This window comes from Phalangium opilio, unplaced genomic scaffold (genome assembly GCF_054372755.1).
Source record: "Phalangium opilio isolate 3A_F unplaced genomic scaffold, DU_Popi_V2 ptg000053l_1, whole genome shotgun sequence".
In the NCBI taxonomy this organism is placed as follows: domain Eukaryota; kingdom Metazoa; phylum Arthropoda; class Arachnida; order Opiliones; family Phalangiidae; genus Phalangium; species Phalangium opilio.
Window position 1 is genome coordinate 2705685 of NW_028324172.1, and position 17216 is coordinate 2722900.

The window sequence follows — 17216 nt, forward strand, 5'->3', positions numbered from 1 at the left end:
TTTTCAAGGCCGTAATGTCGATTTAACTGAAATAATGGAATGATCCGTGCTGTTACAGGGGGAGCTCGGGTTTGAACCAAGGACCTCTCGATCTGCAGTCGAATGCTCTACCACTGAGCTATTCCCCCTAGTTCAAGGCCGTAATGTTGATTTAACTAAAATAAAGGCAATGATCCGTGCTGTTACAGGGAGAACTCGGGTTTGAACCAAGGACCACTCAATCTGCAGTCGAATGCTCTACCACTGAGCTATTCTCCCTTTTTCAAGGCCGTAATGTCGATTTAACTGAAATAACGGAATGATCCGTGCTGTTACAGGGGGAACACGGGTTTGAACCAAGGACCTCTCGATCTGCAGTCGAATGCTCTACCAATGAGCTATTCCCCCTTGTTTAAGGCCGTTATGTCGATTTAACTAAAATAAACGGAATGATCCGTGCTGTTACAGGGGGAACTCAGGTTTGAACCAAGGACCCCAGATCTGCAGTCGTAATCAACCACTGAGCTATTCCCCCTTTTTCAAGGCCGTAATGTCGATTTAACTGAAATAACGGAATGATCCGTGCTGTTACAGGGGGAACTCGGGTTTGAACCAAGGACCTCTCGATCTGCAGTCGAATGCTCTACCACTGAGCTATTCCCCCTTGTTCAAGGCCGTAATGTCGATTTAACTAAAATAAACGGAATGATCCGTGCTGTTACAGGGGGAAACCAGGTTTGAACCAAGGACCTCTCGATCTGCAGTCGAATGCTCTACCACTGAGCTCTTCCCCCTAGTTCAAGGCCGTAATGTCGATTTAACTAAAATAAAAGGAATGATCCGTGCTGTTACAGGGGGAACTCGGGTTTGCACCAAGGACCTCTCGATCTGCAGTCGAATGCTCTACCGCTGAGCTATTCCCCCTTGTTCATAACCGTAATGTCGATTTAACTAAAATAAACGAAATGATCCGTGCTGTTACAGGGGGAACTCGGGTTTAAACCAAGGACCTCTCGATCTGCAGTCGAATGCTCTACCACTGAGCCATTCCCCTTTGTTCATAACCGTAATGTCGACTTAACTAAAATAAACGAAATAATCCGTACTATTACAGGGAGAACTCGGGTTTGAACCAAGGACCTCTCGATCTGCAGTCGAATGCTTTACCATTGAGCTATTCCCCTTTTTTCCTCGCCCTAATGTCGATTTAACTAAAATAGACGGAACGATCCGTGTTGTTATAGCGGGAGCTCGGGTTTGAACCAAGGACCTCTCGATCTGCAGTCGAATGCTCTACCACTGAGCTATTCCCCCTTTTTCAAGGCCGTAATGTCGATTTAACTAAAATAACGGAATGATCCGTGCTGTTACAGGGCGAACTCGGGTTTGAACCAAGGACCTCTCGATCTGCAGTCGAATGCTCTACCACTGAGCTATTCCCCCTTGTTCAAGCCTGTAATGTCGATTTAACTAAAATAAACGGAATGATCCGTGCTGTTACAGGGGGAACTCAGGTTTGAACCAAGGACCTCTCGATCTGCAGTCGAATGCTCAACCACTGAGCTATTCCCCCTTTTTCAAGGCCGTAATGTCGATTTAACTGAAATAACGGAATGATCCGTGCTGTTACAGGGGGAACTCGGGTTTGAACCAAGGACCTCTCGATCTGCAGTCGAATGCTCAACCACTGAGCTATTCCCCCTTGTTCATGGCCGTAATGTTGATTTAACTAAAATAAAGGCAATTATCCGTGCTGTTACAGGGAGAACTCGGGTTTGAACCAAGGACCTCTCGATCTGCAGTCGAATGCTCTACCACTGAGCTCTTCCCCCTAGTTCAAGGTCGTAATGTCGATTTAACTAAAATAAAAGGAATGATCCGTGCTGTTACAGGAGGAACTCGGGTTTGCACCAAGGACCTATCGAGCTGCAGTCGAATGCTCTACCGCTGAGCTATTCCCCCTTGTTCATAACCGTAATGTCGATTTAACTAAAATAAACGAAATGATCCGTGCTGTTACAGGGGGAACTCGGGTTTAAACCAAGGATCTCTCGATCTGCAGTCGAATGCTCTACCACTGAGCCATTCCCCTTTGTTCATAACCGTAATGTCGACTTAACTAAAATAAACGAAATGATCCGTACTATTACAGGGAGAACTCGGGTTTGAACCAAGGACCTCTCGATCTGCAGTCGAATGCTTTACCATTGAGCTATTCCCCTTTTTTCCTCGCCCTAATGTCGATTTAACTAAAATAGACGGAACGATCCGTGCTGTTATAGCGGGAGCTCGGGTTTGAACCAAGGACCTCTCGATCTGCAGTCGAATGCTCTACCACTGAGCTCTTCCCCCTAGTTCAAGGCCGTAATGTTGATTTAACTAAAATAAAGGCAATGATCCGTGCTGTTACAGGGAGAACTCGGGTTTGAACCAAGGACCACTCAATCTGCAGTCGAATGCTCTAAAACTGAGCTATTCTCCCTTTTTCAAGGCCGTAATGTCGATTTAACTGAAATAACGGAATGATCCGTGCTGTTACAGGGGGAACAGGGGTTTGAACCAAGGACCTCTCGATCTGCAGTCGAATGCTCTACCAATGAGCTATTCCCCCTTGTTTAAGGCCGTTATGTCGATTTAACTAAAATAAACGGAATGATCCGTGCTGTTACAGGGGGAACTCAGGTTTGAACCAAGGACCCCAGATCTGCAGTCGAATGCTCAACCACTGAGCTATTCCCCCTTTTTCAAGGCCGTAATGTCGATTTAACTGAAATAACGGAATGATCCGTGCTGTTACAGGGGGAACTCGGGTTTGAACCAAGGACCTCTCGATCTGCAGTCGAATGCTCTACCACTGAGCTATTCCCCCTTGTTTAAGGCCGTAATGTCGATTTAACTAAAATAAACGGAATGATCCGTGCTGTTACAGGGGGAAACCAGGTTTGAACCAAGGACCTCTCGATCTGCAGTCGAATGCTCTACCACTGAGCTCTTCCCCCTAGTTCAAGGCCGTAATGTCGATTTAACTAAAATAAAAGGAATGATCCGTGCTGTTACAGGGGGAACTCGGGTTTGCACCAAGGACCTCTCGATCTACAGTCGAATGCTCTACCGCTGAGCTATTCCCCCTTGTTCATAACCGTAATGTCGATTTAACTAAAATAAACGAAATGATCCGTGCTGTTACAGGGGGAACTCGGGTTTAAACCAAGGACCTCTCGATCTGCAGTCGAATGCTCTACCACTGAGCCATTCCCCTTTATTCATAACCGTAATGTCGACTTAACGAAAATAAACGAAATGATCCGTACTATTACAGGGAGAACTCGGGTTTGAACCAAGGACCTCTCGATCTGCAGTCGAATGCTTTACCATTGAGCTATTCCCCTTTTTTCCTCGCCCTAATGTCGATTTAACTAAAATAGACGGAACGATCCGTGCTGTTATAGCGGGAGAACGGGTTTGAACCAAGGACCTCTCGATCTGCAGTCGAATGCTCTACCATTGAGCTATTCCCTCTTGTTCAAGGCCGTAATGTCGATTTAACTAAAATAAACGAAATGATCCGTGCTGTTACAGGGGAACTCGGGTTTAAACCAAGGACCTCTCGATCTGCAGTCGAATGCTCTACCATTGAGCTATTCCCCCTAGTTCAAGGCCGTAATGTTGATTTAACTAAAATAAAGGCAATGATCCGTGCTGTTACAGGGAGAACTCGGGTTTGAACCAAGGACCTCTCAATCTGCAGTCGAATGCTCTACCACTGAGCTATTCTCCCTTTTTCAAGGCCGTAATGTCGATTTAACTGAAATAACGGAATGATCCGTGCTGTTACAGGGGGAACACGGGTTTGAACCAAGGACCTCTCGATCTGCAGTCGAATGCTCTACCAATGAGCTATTCCCCCTTGTTTAAGGCCGTTATGTCGATTTAACTAAAATAAACGGAATGATCCGTGCTGTTACAGGGGGAACTCAGGTTTGAACCAAGGACCCCAGATCTGCAGTCGAATGCTCAACCACTGAGCTATTCCCCCTTTTTCAAGGCCGTAATGTCGATTTAACTGAAATAACGGAATGATCCGTGCTGTTACAGGGGGAACTCGGGTTTGAACCAAGGACCTCTCGATCTGCAGTCGAATGCTCTACCACTGAGCTATTCCCCCTTGTTCAAGGCCGTAATGTCGATTTAACTAAAATAAACGGAATGATCCGTGCTTTTACAGGGGGAAACCAGGTTTGAACCAAGGACCTCTCGATCTGCAGTCGAATGCTCTACCACTGAGCTCTTCCCCCTAGTTCAAGGCCGTAATGTCGATTTAACTAAAATAAAAGGAATGATCCGTGCTGTTTCAGGGGGAACTCGGGTTTGCACCAAGGACCTCTCGATCTACAGTCGAATGCTCTACCGCTGAGCTATTCCCCCTTGTTCATAACCGTAATGTCGATTTAACTAAAATAAACGAAATGATCCGTGCTGTTACAGGGGGAACTCGGGTTTAAACCAAGGACCTCTCGATCTGCAGTCGAATGCTCTACCACTGAGCAATTCCCCTTTATTCATAACCGTAATGTCGACTTAACGAAAATAAACGAAATGATCCGTACTATTACAGGGAGAACTCGGGTTTGAACCAAGGACCTCTCGATCTGCAGTCGAATGCTTTACCATTGAGCTATTCCCCTTTTTTCCTCGCCCTAATGTCGATTTAACTAAAATAGACGGAACGATCCGTGCTGTTATAGCGGGAGCTCGGGTTTGAACCAAGGACCTCTCGATCTGCAGTCGAATGCTCTACCATTGAGCTATTCCCTCTTGTTCAAGGCCGTAATGTCGATTTAACTAAAATAAACGAAATGATCCGTGCTGTTACAGGGGAACTCGGGTTTAAACCAAGGACCTCTCGATCTGCAGTCGAATGCTCTACCATTGAGCTATTCCCCCTAGTTCAAGGCCGTAATGTTGATTTAACTAAAATAAAGGCAATGATCCGTGCTGTTACAGGGAGAACTCGGGTTTGAACCAAGGACCTCTCAATCTGCAGTCGAATGCTCTACCACTGAGCTATTCTCCCTTTTTCAAGGCCGTAATGTCGATTTAACTGAAATAACGGAATGATCCGTGCTGTTACAGGGGGAACACGGGTTTGAACCAAGGACCTCTCGATCTGCAGTCGAATGCTCTACCAATGAGCTATTCCCCCTTGTTTAAGGCCGTAATGTCGATTTAACTAAAATAAACGGAATGATCCGTGCTGTTACAGGGGGAACTCAGGTTTGAACCAAGGACCCCAGATCTGCAGTCGAATGCTCAACCACTGAGCTATTCCCCCTTTTTCAAGGCCGTAATGTCGATTTAACTGAAATAACGGAATGATCCGTGCTGTTACAGGGGGAACTCGGGTTTGAACCAAGGACCTCTCGATCTGCAGTCGAATGCTCTACCACTGAGCTATTCCCCCTTGTTCAAGGCCGTAATGTCGATTTAACTAAAATAAACGGAATGATCCGTGCTGTTACAGGGGGAAACCAGGTTTGAACCAAGGACCTCTCGATCTGCAGTCGAATGCTCTACCACTGAGCTCTTCCCCCTAGTTCAAGGCCGTAATGTCGATTTAACTAAAATAAAAGGAATGATCCGTGCTGTTACAGGGGGAACTCGGGTTTGCACCAAGGACCTCTCGATCTACAGTCGAATGCTCTACCGCTGAGCTATTCCCCCTTGTTCATAACCGTAATGTCGATTTAACTAAAATAAACGAAATGATCCGTGCTGTTACAGGGGAAACTCGGGTTTAAACCAAGGACCTCTCGATCTGCAGTCGAATGCTCTACCACTGAGCCATTCCCCTTTGTTCATAACCGTAATGTTGACTTAACGAAAATAAACGAAATGATCCGTACTATTACAGGGAGAACTCGGGTTTGAACCAAGGACCTCTCGATCTGCAGTCGAATGCTTTACCATTGAGCTATTCCCCTTTTTTCCTCGCCCTAATGTCGATTTAACTAAAATAGACGGAACGATCCGTGCTGTTATAGCGGGAGCTCGGGTTTGAACCAAGGACCTCTCGATCTGCAGTCGAATGCTCTACCATTGAGCTATTCCCTCTTGTTCAAGGTCGTAATGTCGATTTAACTAAAATAAACGAAATGATCCGTGCTGTTACAGGGGAACTCGGGTTTAAACCAAGGACCTCTCGATCTGCAGTCGAATGCTCTACCACTGAGCCATTCCCCTTTGTTCATAACCGTAATGTCGATTTAACTAAAATAAACGGAATGATCCGTGCTGTTACAGGGGGAACTCAGGTTTGAACCAAGGACCTCTCGATCTGCAGTCGAATGCTCTACCACTAAGCTATTCCCCCTAGTTCAAGGCCGTAATGTTGATTTATCTAAAATAAAGGCAATGATCCGTGCTGTTACAGGGAGAACTCGGGTTTGAACCAAGGACCTCTCAATCTTCAGTCGAATGCTCTACCACTGAGCTATTCCCCCTTGTTCATAGCCGTAATGTCGACTTAACTAAAATAAACGAAATGATCCGTACTATTACAGGGAGAACTCGGGTTTGAACCAAGGACCTCTCGATCTGCAGTCGAATGCTTTACCATTGAGCTATTCCCCTTTTTTCCTCGCCCTAATGTCGATTTAACTAAAATAGACGGAACGATCCGTGCTGTTATAGCGCGAGCTCGGGTTTGAACCAAGGACCTCTCGATCTGCAGTCGAATGCTCTACCACTGAGCTATTCCCCCTTGTTCAAGGCCGTAATGTCAATTTAACTAAAATAAACGGAATGATCCGTGCTGTTACAGGGGGAACTCAGGTTTGAACCAACGACCTCTCGATCTGCAGTCGAATGCTCTACCACTGAGCCATTCCCCTTTGTTCATAACCGTAATGTCGACTTAACTAAAATAAACGAAATGATCCGTACTATTACAGGGAGAACTCGGGTTTGAACCAAGGACCTCTCGATCTGCAGTCGAATGCTTTACCATTGAGCTATTCCCCTTTTTTCCTCGCCCTAATGTCGATTTAACTAAAATAGACGGAACGATCCGTGCTGTTATAGCGCGAGCTCGGGTTTGAACCAAGGACCTCTCGATCTGCAGTCGAATGCTCTACCACTGAGCTATTCCCCCTTGTTCAAGGCCGTAATGTCGATTTAACTAAAATAAACGGAATGATCCGTGCTTTTACAGGGGGAACTCAGGTTTGAACCAAGGACCTCAGATCTGCAGTCGAATGCTCAACCACTGAGCTATTCCCCCTTTTTCAAGGCCGTAATGTCGATTTAACTAAAATAAAAGGAATGATCCGTGCTGTTACAGGGGGAACTCGGGTTTGCACCAAGGACCTCTCGATCTACAGTCGAATGCTCTACCGCTGAGCTATTCCCCCTTGTTCATAACCGTAATGTCGATTTAACTAAAATAAACGAAATGATCCGTGCTGTTACAGGGGGAACTCGGGTTTAAACCAAGTACCTCTCGATCTGCAGTCGAATGCTCTACCACTGAGCCATTCCCCTTTGTTCATAACCGTAATGTCGACTTAACGAAAATAAACGAAATGATCCGTACTATTACAGGGAGAACTCGGGTTTGAACCAAGGACCTCTCGATCTGCAGTCGAATGCTTTACCATTGAGCTATTCCCCTTTTTTCCTCGCCCTAATGTCGATTTAACTAAAATAGACAGAACGATCCGTGCTGTTATAGCGGGAGCTCGGGTTTGAACCAAGGACCTCTCGATCTGCAGTCGAATGCTCTACCATTGAGCTATTCCCCCTTGTTCAAGGCCGTAATGTCGATTTAACTAAAATAAACGAAATGATCCGTGCTGTTACAGGGGGAACTCGGGTTTAAACCAAGGACCTCTCGATCTGCAGTCGAATGCTCTACCACTGAGCCATTCCCCTTTGTTCATAACCGTAATGTCGATTTAACTAAAATAAACGGAATGATCTGTGCTGTTACAGGGGGAACTCAGGTTTGAACCAAGGACCTCTCGATCTGCAGTCGAATGCTCTACCACTGAGCCATTCCCCTTTGTTCATAACCGTAATGTCGACTTAACTAAAATAAACGAAATGATCCGTACTATTACAGGGAGAACTCGGGTTTGAACCAAGGACCTCTCGATCTGCAGTCGAATGCTTTACCATTGAGCTATTCCCCTTTTTTCCTCGCCCTAATGTCGATTTAACTAAAATAGACGGAACGATTCGTGCTGTTATAGCGGGAGCTCGGGTTTGAACCAAGGACCTCTCGATCTGCAGTCGAATGCTCTACCACTGAGCTATTCCCCTTGTTCAAGGCCGTAATGTCGATTTAACTAAAATAAACGGAATGATCCGTGCTTTTACAGGGGGAACTCAGGTTTGAACCAAGGACCTCAGATCTGCAGTCGAATGCTCAACCACTGAGCTATTCCCCCTTTTTCAAGGCCGTAATGTCGATTTAACTAAAATAAAAGGAATGATCCGTGCTGTTACAGGGGGAACTCGGGTTTGCACCAAGGACCTCTCGATCTACAGTCGAATGCTCTACCGCTGAGCTATTCCCCCTTGTTCATAACCGTAATGTCGATTTAACTAAAATAAACGAAATGATCCGTGCTGTTACAGGGGGAACTCGGGTTTAAACCAAGTACCTCTCGATCTGCAGTCGAATGCTCTACCACTGAGCCATTCCCCTTTGTTCATAACCGTAATGTCGACTTAACGAAAATAAACGAAATGATCCGTACTATTACAGGGAGAACTCGGGTTTGAACCAAGGACCTCTCGATCTGCAGTCGAATGCTTTACCATTGAGCTATTCCCCTTTTTTCCTCGCCCTAATGTCGATTTAACTAAAATAAACGAAATGATCCGTACTATTACAGGGAGAACTCGGGTTTGAACCAAGGACCTCTCGATCTGCAGTCGAATGCTCTACCACTGAGCCATTCCCCTTTGTTCATAACCGTAATGTCGATTTAACTAAAATAAACGGAATGATCCGTGCTGTTACAGGGGGAACTCAGGTTTGAACCAAGGACCTCTCGATCTGCAGTCCAATGCTCAACCACTGAGCTAATCCCCCTCTTTCAAGACCGTAATGTTGATTTAACTAAAATAAAGGCAATGATCCGTGCTGTTACAGGGAGAACTCGGGTTTGAACCAAGGACCTCTCGATCTGTAGTCGAATGCTCTACCACTGAGCTATTCCCCCTAGTTCAAGGCCGTAATGTTGATTTAACTAAAATAAAGGCAATGATCCGTGCTGTTACAGGGAGAACTCGGGTTTGAACCAAGGACCTCTCAATCTGCAGTCCAATGCTCTACCACTGAGCTATTCCCCCTTTTTCAAGGCCGTAATGTCGATTTAACTGAAATAACGGAATGATCCGTGCTGTTACAGGGGGAACTCGGGTTTGAACCAAGGACCTCTCAATCTGCAGTCGAATGCTCTACCACTGAGCTATTCCCCCTTTTTCAAGGCCGTAATGTCGATTTAACTGAAATAACGGAATGATCCGTGCTGTTACAGGGGGAACTCGGGTTTGAACCAAGGACCTCTCGATGTGCAGTCGAATGCTATACCACTGAGCTATTCCCCCTTGTTCAAGGCCGTAATGTCGATTTAACTAAAATAAACGGAATGATCCGTGCTGTTACAGGGGGAACTCAGGTTTGAACCAAGGACCTCTAGATCTGCAGTCGAATGCTCAACCACTGATCTATTCCCCCTTTTTCAAGGCCGTAATGTCGATTTACCTGAAATAACGGAATGATCCGTGCTGTTACAGGGGGAACTCGGGTTTGAACCAAGGACCTCTCGATCTGCAGTCGAATGCTCTACCACTGAGCTGTTCCCCCTTGTTCAAGGCCGTAATGTCGATTTAACTAAAATAAACGAAATGATCCGTGCTGTTTCAGGGGGAACTCGGGTTTAAACCAAGGACCTCTCGATCTGCAGTCGAATGCTCTACCACTGAGCTATTCCCCCTTGTTCAAGGCCGTAATGTCGATTTAACTAAAATAAACGAAATGATCCGTGCTGTTACAGGGGGAACTCGGGTTTAAACCAAGGACCTCTCGATCTGCAGTCCAATGCTCTACCAATGAGCTCTTCCCCCTGGTTCAAGGCCGTAATGTCGATTTAACTAAAATAAAAGGAATGATCCGTGCTGTTACAGGGGGAACTCGGGTTTGCACCAAGGACCTCTCGATCTGCAGCCGAATGCTCTACCACTGAGCTATTCCCCCTAGTTCAAGGCCGTAATGTTGATTTAACTAAAATAAAGGCAATGATCCGTGCTGTTACAGGGAGAACTCGGGTTTGAACCAAGGACCTCTCAATCTGCAGTCGAATGCTCTACCACTGAGCTATTCCCCCTTTTTCAAGGCCGTAATGTCGATTTAACTGAAATAACGGAATGATCCGTGCTGTTACAGGGGGAACTCGGGTTTGAACCAAGGACCTCTCGATGTGCAGTCGAATGCTATACCACTGAGCTATTCCCCCTTGTTCAAGGCCGTAATGTCGATTTAACTAAAATAAACGGAATGATCCGTGCTGTTACAGGGGGAACTCAGGTTTGAACCAAGGACCTCTAGATCTGCAGTCGAATGCTCAACCACTGATCTATTCCCCCTTTTTCAAGGCCGTAATGTCGATTTACCTGAAATAACGGAATGATCCGTGCTGTTACAGGGGGAACTCGGGTTTGAACCAAGGACCTCTCGATCTGCAGTCGAATGCTCTACCACTGAGCTGTTCCCCCTTGTTCAAGGCCGTAATGTCGATTTAACTAAAATAAACGAAATGATCCGTGCTGTTACAGGGGGAACTCGGGTTTAAACCAAGGACCTCTCGATCTGCAGTCGAATGCTCTACCACTGAGCTATTCCCCCTTGTTCAAGGCCGTAATGTCGATTTAACTAAAATAAACGAAATGATCCGTGCTGTTACAGGGGGAACTCGGGTTTAAACCAAGGACCTCTCGATCTGCAGTCGAATGCTCTACCAATGAGCTCTTCCCCCTGGTTCAAGGCCGTAATGTCGATTTAACTAAAATAAAAGGAATGATCCGTGCTGTTACAGGGGGAACTCGGGTTTGCACCAAGGACCTCTCGATCTGCAGTCGAATGCTCTACCGCTGAGCTATTCCCCCTTGTTCATAACCGTAATGTCGATTTAACTAAAATAAACGAAATGATCCGTGCTGTTACAGGGGGAACTCGGGTTTAAACCAAGGACCTCTCGATCTGCAGTCGAATGCTCTACCAATGAGCTCTTCCCCCTGGTTCAAGGCCGTAATGTCGATTTAACTAAAATAAAAGGAATGATCCGTGCTGTTACAGGGGGAACTCGGGTTTGCACCAAGGACCTCTCGATCTGCAGTCGAATGCTCTACCGCTGAGCTATTCCCCCTTGTTCATAACCGTAATGTCGATTTAACTAAAATAAAAGGAATGATCCGTGCTGTTACAGGGGGAACTCGGGTTTGAACCAAGGACCTCTCAATCTGCAGTCGAATGCTCTACCACTGAGCTATTCCCCCTTTTTCAAGGCCGTAATGTCGATTTAACTGAAATAACGGAATGATCCGTGCTGTTACAGGGGGAACTCGGGTTTGAACCAAGGACCTCTCGATGTGCAGTCGAATGCTATACCACTGAGCTATTCCCCCTTGTTCAAGGCCGTAATGTCGATTTAACTAAAATAAACGGAATGATCCGTGCTGTTACAGGGGGAACTCAGGTTTGAACCAAGGACCTCTAGATCTGCAGTCGAATGCTCAACCACTGATCTATTCCCCCTTTTTCAAGGCCGTAATGTCGATTTACCTGAAATAACGGAATGATCCGTGCTGTTACAGGGGGAACTCGGGTTTGAACCAAGGACCTCTCGATCTGCAGTCGAATGCTCTACCACTGAGCTGTTCCCCCTTGTTCAAGGCCGTAATGTCGATTTAACTAAAATAAACGAAATGATCCGTGCTGTTACAGGGGGAACTCGGGTTTAAACCAAGGACCTCTCGATCTGCAGTCGAATGCTCTACCACTGAGCTATTCCCCCTTGTTCAAGGCCGTAATGTCGATTTAACTAAAATAAACGAAATGATCCGTGCTGTTACAGGGGGAACTCGGGTTTAAACCAAGGACCTCTCGATCTGCAGTCGAATGCTCTACCAATGAGCTCTTCCCCCTGGTTCAAGGCCGTAATGTCGATTTAACTAAAATAAAAGGAATGATCCGTGCTGTTACAGGGGGAACTCGGGTTTGCACCAAGGACCTCTCGATCTGCAGTCGAATGCTCTACCGCTGAGCTATTCCCCCTTGTTCATAACCGTAATGTCGATTTAACTAAAATAAAAGGAATGATCCGTGCTGTTACAGGGGGAACTCGGGTTTGCACCAAGGACCTCTCGATCTGCAGTCGAATGCTCTACCGCTGAGCTATTCCCCCTTGTTCATAACCGTAATGTCGATTTAACTAAAATAAACGAAATAATCCGTGCTGTTACAGGGGGAACTCGGGTTTAAACCAAGGACCTCTCGATCTGCAGTCGAATGCTCTACCACTGAGCCATTCCCCTTTGTTCATAACCGTAATGTCGACTTAACTAAAATAAACGAAATGATCCGTACTATTACAGGGAGAACTCGGGTTTGAACAAAGGACCTCTTGATCTGCAGTCGAATGCTTTACCATTGAGCTATTCCCCTTTTTTCCTCGCCCTAATGTCGATTTAACTAAAATAGACGGAACGATCCGTGCTGTTATAGCGGGAGCTCGGGTGTGAACCAAGGACCTCTCGATCTGCAGTCGAATGCTCTACCATTGAGCTATTCCCCCTTGTTCAAGGCCGTAATGTCGATTTAACTAAAATAAACGAAATGATCCGTGCTGTTACAGGGGGAACTCGGGTTTGAACCAAGGACCTCTCGATCTGCAGTCGAATGCTCTACCACTGAGCCATTCCCCTTTGTTCATAACCGTAATGTCGATTTAACTAAAATAAACGGAATGATCCGTGCTGTTACAGGGGGAACTCAGGTTTGAACCAAGGACCTCTCGATCTGCAGTCCAATGCTCAACCACTGAGCTATTCCCCCTTTTTCAAGACCGTAATGTTGATTTAACTAAAATAAAGGCAATGATCCGTGCTGTTACAGGGGGAACTCAGGTTTGAACCAAGGACCTCTCGATCTGCAGTCGAATGCTCAACCACTGAGCTATTCCCCCTAGTTCAAGCCCGTAATGTTGATTTAACTAAAATAAAGGCAATGATCCGTGCTGTTACAGGGAGAACTCGGGTTTGAACCAAGGACCTCTCAATCTGCAGTCGAATGCTCTACCAAAAATTAACGGAATGATCCGTGCTGTTACAGGGGGAAACCAGGTTTGAACCAAGGACCTCTCGATCTGCAGTCTAATGCTCTACCACTGAGCTCTTCCCCCTAGTTCAAGGCCGTAATGTCGATTTAACTAAAATAAAAGGAATGATCCGTGCTGTTACAGGGGGAACTCGGGTTTAAACCAAGGACCTCTCGATCTGCAGTCGAATGCTCTACGACTGAGCCATTCCCCTTTGTTCATAACCGTAATGTCGACTTAACTAAAATAAACGAAATAATCCGTACTATTACAGGGAGAACTCGGGTTTGAACCAAGGACCTCTCGATCTGCAGTCGAATGCTTTACCATTGAGCTATTCCCCTTTTTTCCTCGCTCTAATGTCGATTTAACTAAAATAGACGGAACGATCCGTGTTGTTATAGCGGGAGCTCGGGTTTGAACCAAGGACCTCTCGATCTGCAGTCGAATGCTCTACCACTGAGCTATTCCCCCTTTTTCAAGGCCGTAATGTCGATTTAACTAAAATAAACGGAATGATCCGTGCTGTTACAGGGGGAACTCAGGTTTGAACCAAGGACCTCTCGATCTGCAGTCGATTGCTCAACCACTGAGCTCTTCCCCCTTTTTCAAGACCGTAATGTCGATTTAACTGAAATAAACGGAATGATCCGTGCTGTTACAGGGGGAACTCAGGTTTGAACCAAGGACCTCTCGATCTGCAGTCCAATGCTCAACCACTGAGCTATTCCCCCTTTTTCAAGACCGTAATGTTGATTTAACTAAAATAAAGGCAATGATCCGTGCTGTTACAGGGGGAACTCAGGTTTGAACCAAGGACCTCTCGATCTGCAGTCGAATGCTCAACCACTGAGCTATTCCCCCTAGTTCAAGCCCGTAATGTTGATTTAACTAAAATAAAGGCAATGATCCGTGCTGTTACAGGGAGAACTCGGGTTTGAACCAAGGACCTCTCAATCTGCAGTCGAATGCTCTACCAAAAATTAACGGAATGATCCGTGCTGTTACAGGGGGAAACCAGGTTTGAACCAAGGACCTCTCGATCTGCAGTCGAATGCTCTACCACTGAGCTCTTCCCCCTAGTTCAAGGCCGTAATGTCGATTTAACTAAAATAAAAGGAATGATCCGTGCTGTTACAGGGGGAACTCGGGTTTGCACCAAGAACCTCTCGATCTGCAGTCGAATGCTCTACCGCTGAGCTATTCCCCCTTGTTCATAACCGTAATGTCGATTTAACTAAAATAAACGAAATGATCCGTGCTGTTACAGGGGGAACTCGGGTTTAAACCAAGGACCTCTCGATCTGCAGTCGAATGCTCTACGACTGAGCCATTCCCCTTTGTTCATAACCGTAATGTCGACTTAACTAAAATAAACGAAATAATCCGTACTATTACAGGGAGAACTCGGGTTTGAACCAAGGACCTCTCGATCTGCAGTCGAATGCTTTACCATTGAGCTATTCCCCTTTTTTCCTCGCTCTAATGTCGATTTAACTAAAATAGACGGAACGATCCGTGTTGTTATAGCGGGAGCTCGGGTTTGAACCAAGGACCTCTCGATCTGCAGTCGAATGCTCTACCACTGAGCTATTCCCCCTTTTTCAAGGCCGTAATGTCGATTTAACTAAAATAAACGGAATGATCCGTGCTGTTACAGGGGGAACTCAGGTTTGAACCAAGGACCTCTCGATCTGCAGTCGATTGCTCAACCACTGAGCTATTCCCCCTTTTTCAAGACCGTAATGTCGATTTAACTGAAATAACGGAATGATCCGTGCTGTTACAGGGGGAACTCAGGTTTGAACCAAGGACCTCTCAATCTGCAGTCGAATGCTCTACCAAAAATAAACGGAATGATCCGTGCTGTTACAGGGGGAAACCAGGTTTGAACCAAGGACCTCTCGATCTGCAGTCGAATGCTCTACCACTGAGCTCTTCCCCCTAGTTCAAGGTCGTAATGTCGATTTAACTAAAATAAAAGGAATGATCCGTGCTGTTACAGAAGGAACTCGGGTTTGCACCAAGGACCTCTCGAGCTGCAGTCGAATGCTCTACCGCTGAGCTATTCCCCCTTGTTCATAACCGTAATGTCGATTTGACTAAAATAAACGAAATGATCCGTGCTGTTACAGGGGGAACTCGGGTTTAAACCAAGGATCTCTCGATCTGCAGTCGAATGCTCTACCACTGAGCCATTCCCCTTTGTTCATAACCGTAATGTCGACTTAACTAAAATAAACGAAATGATCCGTACTATTACAGGGAGAACTCGGGTTTGAACCAAGGACCTCTCGATCTGCAGTCGAATGCATTACCATTGAGCTATTCCCCTTTTTTCCTCGCCCTAATGTCGATTTAACTAAAATAAACGGAATGATCCGTGCTGTTACAGGGGGAACTCAGGTTTGAACCAAGGACCTCTCGATCTGCAGTCGATTGCTCAACCACTGAGCTATTCCCCCTTTTTCAAGACCGTAATGTCGATTTAACTGAAATAAACGGAATGATCCGTGCTGTTACAGGGGGAACTCAGGTTTGAACCAAGGACCTCTCGATCTGCAGTCCAATGCTCAACCACTGAGCTATTCCCCCTTTTTCAAGACCGTAATGTTGATTTAACTAAAATAAAGGCAATGATCCGTGCTGTTACAGGGGGAACTCAGGTTTGAACCAAGGACCTCTCGATCTGCAGTCGAATGCTCAACCACTGAGCTATTCCCCCTAGTTCAAGCCCGTAATGTTGATTTAACTAAAATAAAGGCAATGATCCGTGCTGTTACAGGGAGAACTCGGGTTTGAACCAAGGACCTCTCAATCTGCAGTCGAATGCTCTACCAAAAAATAACGGAATGATCCGTGCTGTTACAGGGGGAAACCAGGTTTGAACCAAGGACCTCTCGATCTGCAGTCGAATGCTCTACCACTGAGCTCTTCCCCCTAGTTCAAGGCCGTAATGTCGATTTAACTAAAATAAAAGGAATGATCCGTGCTGTTACAGGGGGAACTCGGGTTTGCACCAAGAACCTCTCGATCTGCAGTCGAATGCTCTACCGCTGAGCTATTCCCCCTTGTTCATAACCGTAATGTCGATTTAACTAAAAAACGAAATGATCCGTGCTGTTACAGGGGGAACTCGGGTTTAAACCAAGGACCTCTCGATCTGCAGTCGAATGCTCTACGACTGAGCCATTCCCCTTTGTTCATAACCGTAATGTCGACTTAACTAAAATAAACGAAATAATCCGTACTATTACAGGGAGAACTCGGGTTTGAACCAAGGACCTCTCGATCTGCAGTCGAATGCTTTACCATTGAGCTATTCCCCTTTTTTCCTCGCTCTAATGTCGATTTAACTAAAATAGACGGAACGATCCGTGTTGTTATAGCGGGAGCTCGGGTTTGAACCAAGGACCTCTCGATCTGCAGTCGAATGCTCTACCACTGAGCTATTCCCCCTTTTTCAAGGCCGTAATGTCGATTTAACTAAAATAAACGGAATGATCCGTGCTGTTACAGGGGGAACTCAGGTTTGAACCAAGGACCTCTCGATCTGCAGTCGATTGCTCAACCACTGAGCTATTCCCCCTTTTTCAAGACCGTAATGTCGATTTAACTGAAATAACGGAATGATCCGTGCTGTTACAGGGGGAACTCAGGTTTGAACCAAGGACCTCTCAATCTGCAGTCGAATGCTCTACCAAAAATAAACGGAATGATCCGTGCTGTTACAGGGGGAAACCAGGTTTGAACCAAGGACCTCTCGATCTGCAGTCGAATGCTCTACCACTGAGCTCTTCCCCCTAGTTCAAGGTCGTAATGTCGATTTAACTAAAATAAAAGGAATGATCCGTG

The 17216-nt window shown here is 45.9% G+C and overlaps 22 non-coding genes across 22 annotated transcripts; all 22 read right to left on the reverse strand.

Annotated features, from left to right (window-relative positions):
* Window positions 1-56: 56 nt before the first annotated feature.
* Window positions 57-128, reverse strand: TRNAC-GCA (transfer RNA cysteine (anticodon GCA)). The gene has a single exon. It is a non-coding gene; the product is annotated as a tRNA-Cys (tRNA).
* A 58-nt stretch (window positions 129-186) lies between these two features.
* On the reverse strand, window positions 187-258 carry TRNAC-GCA (transfer RNA cysteine (anticodon GCA)). The gene has a single exon. It is a non-coding gene; the product is annotated as a tRNA-Cys (tRNA).
* Window positions 259-571: 313 nt separating this feature from the next.
* Window positions 572-643, reverse strand: TRNAC-GCA (transfer RNA cysteine (anticodon GCA)). Its single transcript has one exon. It is a non-coding gene; the product is annotated as a tRNA-Cys (tRNA).
* Window positions 644-1609: 966 nt separating this feature from the next.
* On the reverse strand, window positions 1610-1681 carry TRNAC-GCA (transfer RNA cysteine (anticodon GCA)). Its single transcript has one exon. It is a non-coding gene; the product is annotated as a tRNA-Cys (tRNA).
* A 1095-nt stretch (window positions 1682-2776) lies between these two features.
* On the reverse strand, window positions 2777-2848 carry TRNAC-GCA (transfer RNA cysteine (anticodon GCA)). Its single transcript has one exon. It is a non-coding gene; the product is annotated as a tRNA-Cys (tRNA).
* Window positions 2849-3036: 188 nt separating this feature from the next.
* Window positions 3037-3108, reverse strand: TRNAY-GUA (transfer RNA tyrosine (anticodon GUA)). Its single transcript has one exon. It is a non-coding gene; the product is annotated as a tRNA-Tyr (tRNA).
* A 577-nt stretch (window positions 3109-3685) lies between these two features.
* Window positions 3686-3757, reverse strand: TRNAC-GCA (transfer RNA cysteine (anticodon GCA)). Its single transcript has one exon. It is a non-coding gene; the product is annotated as a tRNA-Cys (tRNA).
* A 315-nt stretch (window positions 3758-4072) lies between these two features.
* TRNAC-GCA (transfer RNA cysteine (anticodon GCA)) lies at window positions 4073-4144 on the reverse strand. The gene has a single exon. It is a non-coding gene; the product is annotated as a tRNA-Cys (tRNA).
* Window positions 4145-4332: 188 nt separating this feature from the next.
* On the reverse strand, window positions 4333-4404 carry TRNAY-GUA (transfer RNA tyrosine (anticodon GUA)). Its single transcript has one exon. It is a non-coding gene; the product is annotated as a tRNA-Tyr (tRNA).
* Window positions 4405-4981: 577 nt separating this feature from the next.
* Window positions 4982-5053, reverse strand: TRNAC-GCA (transfer RNA cysteine (anticodon GCA)). Its single transcript has one exon. It is a non-coding gene; the product is annotated as a tRNA-Cys (tRNA).
* A 315-nt stretch (window positions 5054-5368) lies between these two features.
* Window positions 5369-5440, reverse strand: TRNAC-GCA (transfer RNA cysteine (anticodon GCA)). The gene has a single exon. It is a non-coding gene; the product is annotated as a tRNA-Cys (tRNA).
* A 188-nt stretch (window positions 5441-5628) lies between these two features.
* Window positions 5629-5700, reverse strand: TRNAY-GUA (transfer RNA tyrosine (anticodon GUA)). Its single transcript has one exon. It is a non-coding gene; the product is annotated as a tRNA-Tyr (tRNA).
* Window positions 5701-7316: 1616 nt separating this feature from the next.
* Window positions 7317-7388, reverse strand: TRNAY-GUA (transfer RNA tyrosine (anticodon GUA)). Its single transcript has one exon. It is a non-coding gene; the product is annotated as a tRNA-Tyr (tRNA).
* Window positions 7389-8484: 1096 nt separating this feature from the next.
* Window positions 8485-8556, reverse strand: TRNAY-GUA (transfer RNA tyrosine (anticodon GUA)). The gene has a single exon. It is a non-coding gene; the product is annotated as a tRNA-Tyr (tRNA).
* A 578-nt stretch (window positions 8557-9134) lies between these two features.
* On the reverse strand, window positions 9135-9206 carry TRNAC-ACA (transfer RNA cysteine (anticodon ACA)). The gene has a single exon. It is a non-coding gene; the product is annotated as a tRNA-Cys (tRNA).
* A 187-nt stretch (window positions 9207-9393) lies between these two features.
* On the reverse strand, window positions 9394-9465 carry TRNAC-GCA (transfer RNA cysteine (anticodon GCA)). The gene has a single exon. It is a non-coding gene; the product is annotated as a tRNA-Cys (tRNA).
* A 446-nt stretch (window positions 9466-9911) lies between these two features.
* On the reverse strand, window positions 9912-9983 carry TRNAC-GCA (transfer RNA cysteine (anticodon GCA)). The gene has a single exon. It is a non-coding gene; the product is annotated as a tRNA-Cys (tRNA).
* A 318-nt stretch (window positions 9984-10301) lies between these two features.
* On the reverse strand, window positions 10302-10373 carry TRNAC-GCA (transfer RNA cysteine (anticodon GCA)). Its single transcript has one exon. It is a non-coding gene; the product is annotated as a tRNA-Cys (tRNA).
* Window positions 10374-10819: 446 nt separating this feature from the next.
* Window positions 10820-10891, reverse strand: TRNAC-GCA (transfer RNA cysteine (anticodon GCA)). The gene has a single exon. It is a non-coding gene; the product is annotated as a tRNA-Cys (tRNA).
* Window positions 10892-11469: 578 nt separating this feature from the next.
* On the reverse strand, window positions 11470-11541 carry TRNAC-GCA (transfer RNA cysteine (anticodon GCA)). The gene has a single exon. It is a non-coding gene; the product is annotated as a tRNA-Cys (tRNA).
* A 446-nt stretch (window positions 11542-11987) lies between these two features.
* On the reverse strand, window positions 11988-12059 carry TRNAC-GCA (transfer RNA cysteine (anticodon GCA)). Its single transcript has one exon. It is a non-coding gene; the product is annotated as a tRNA-Cys (tRNA).
* An 838-nt stretch (window positions 12060-12897) lies between these two features.
* On the reverse strand, window positions 12898-12969 carry TRNAC-GCA (transfer RNA cysteine (anticodon GCA)). Its single transcript has one exon. It is a non-coding gene; the product is annotated as a tRNA-Cys (tRNA).
* Between the last annotated feature and the right edge of the window lie 4247 nt (window positions 12970-17216).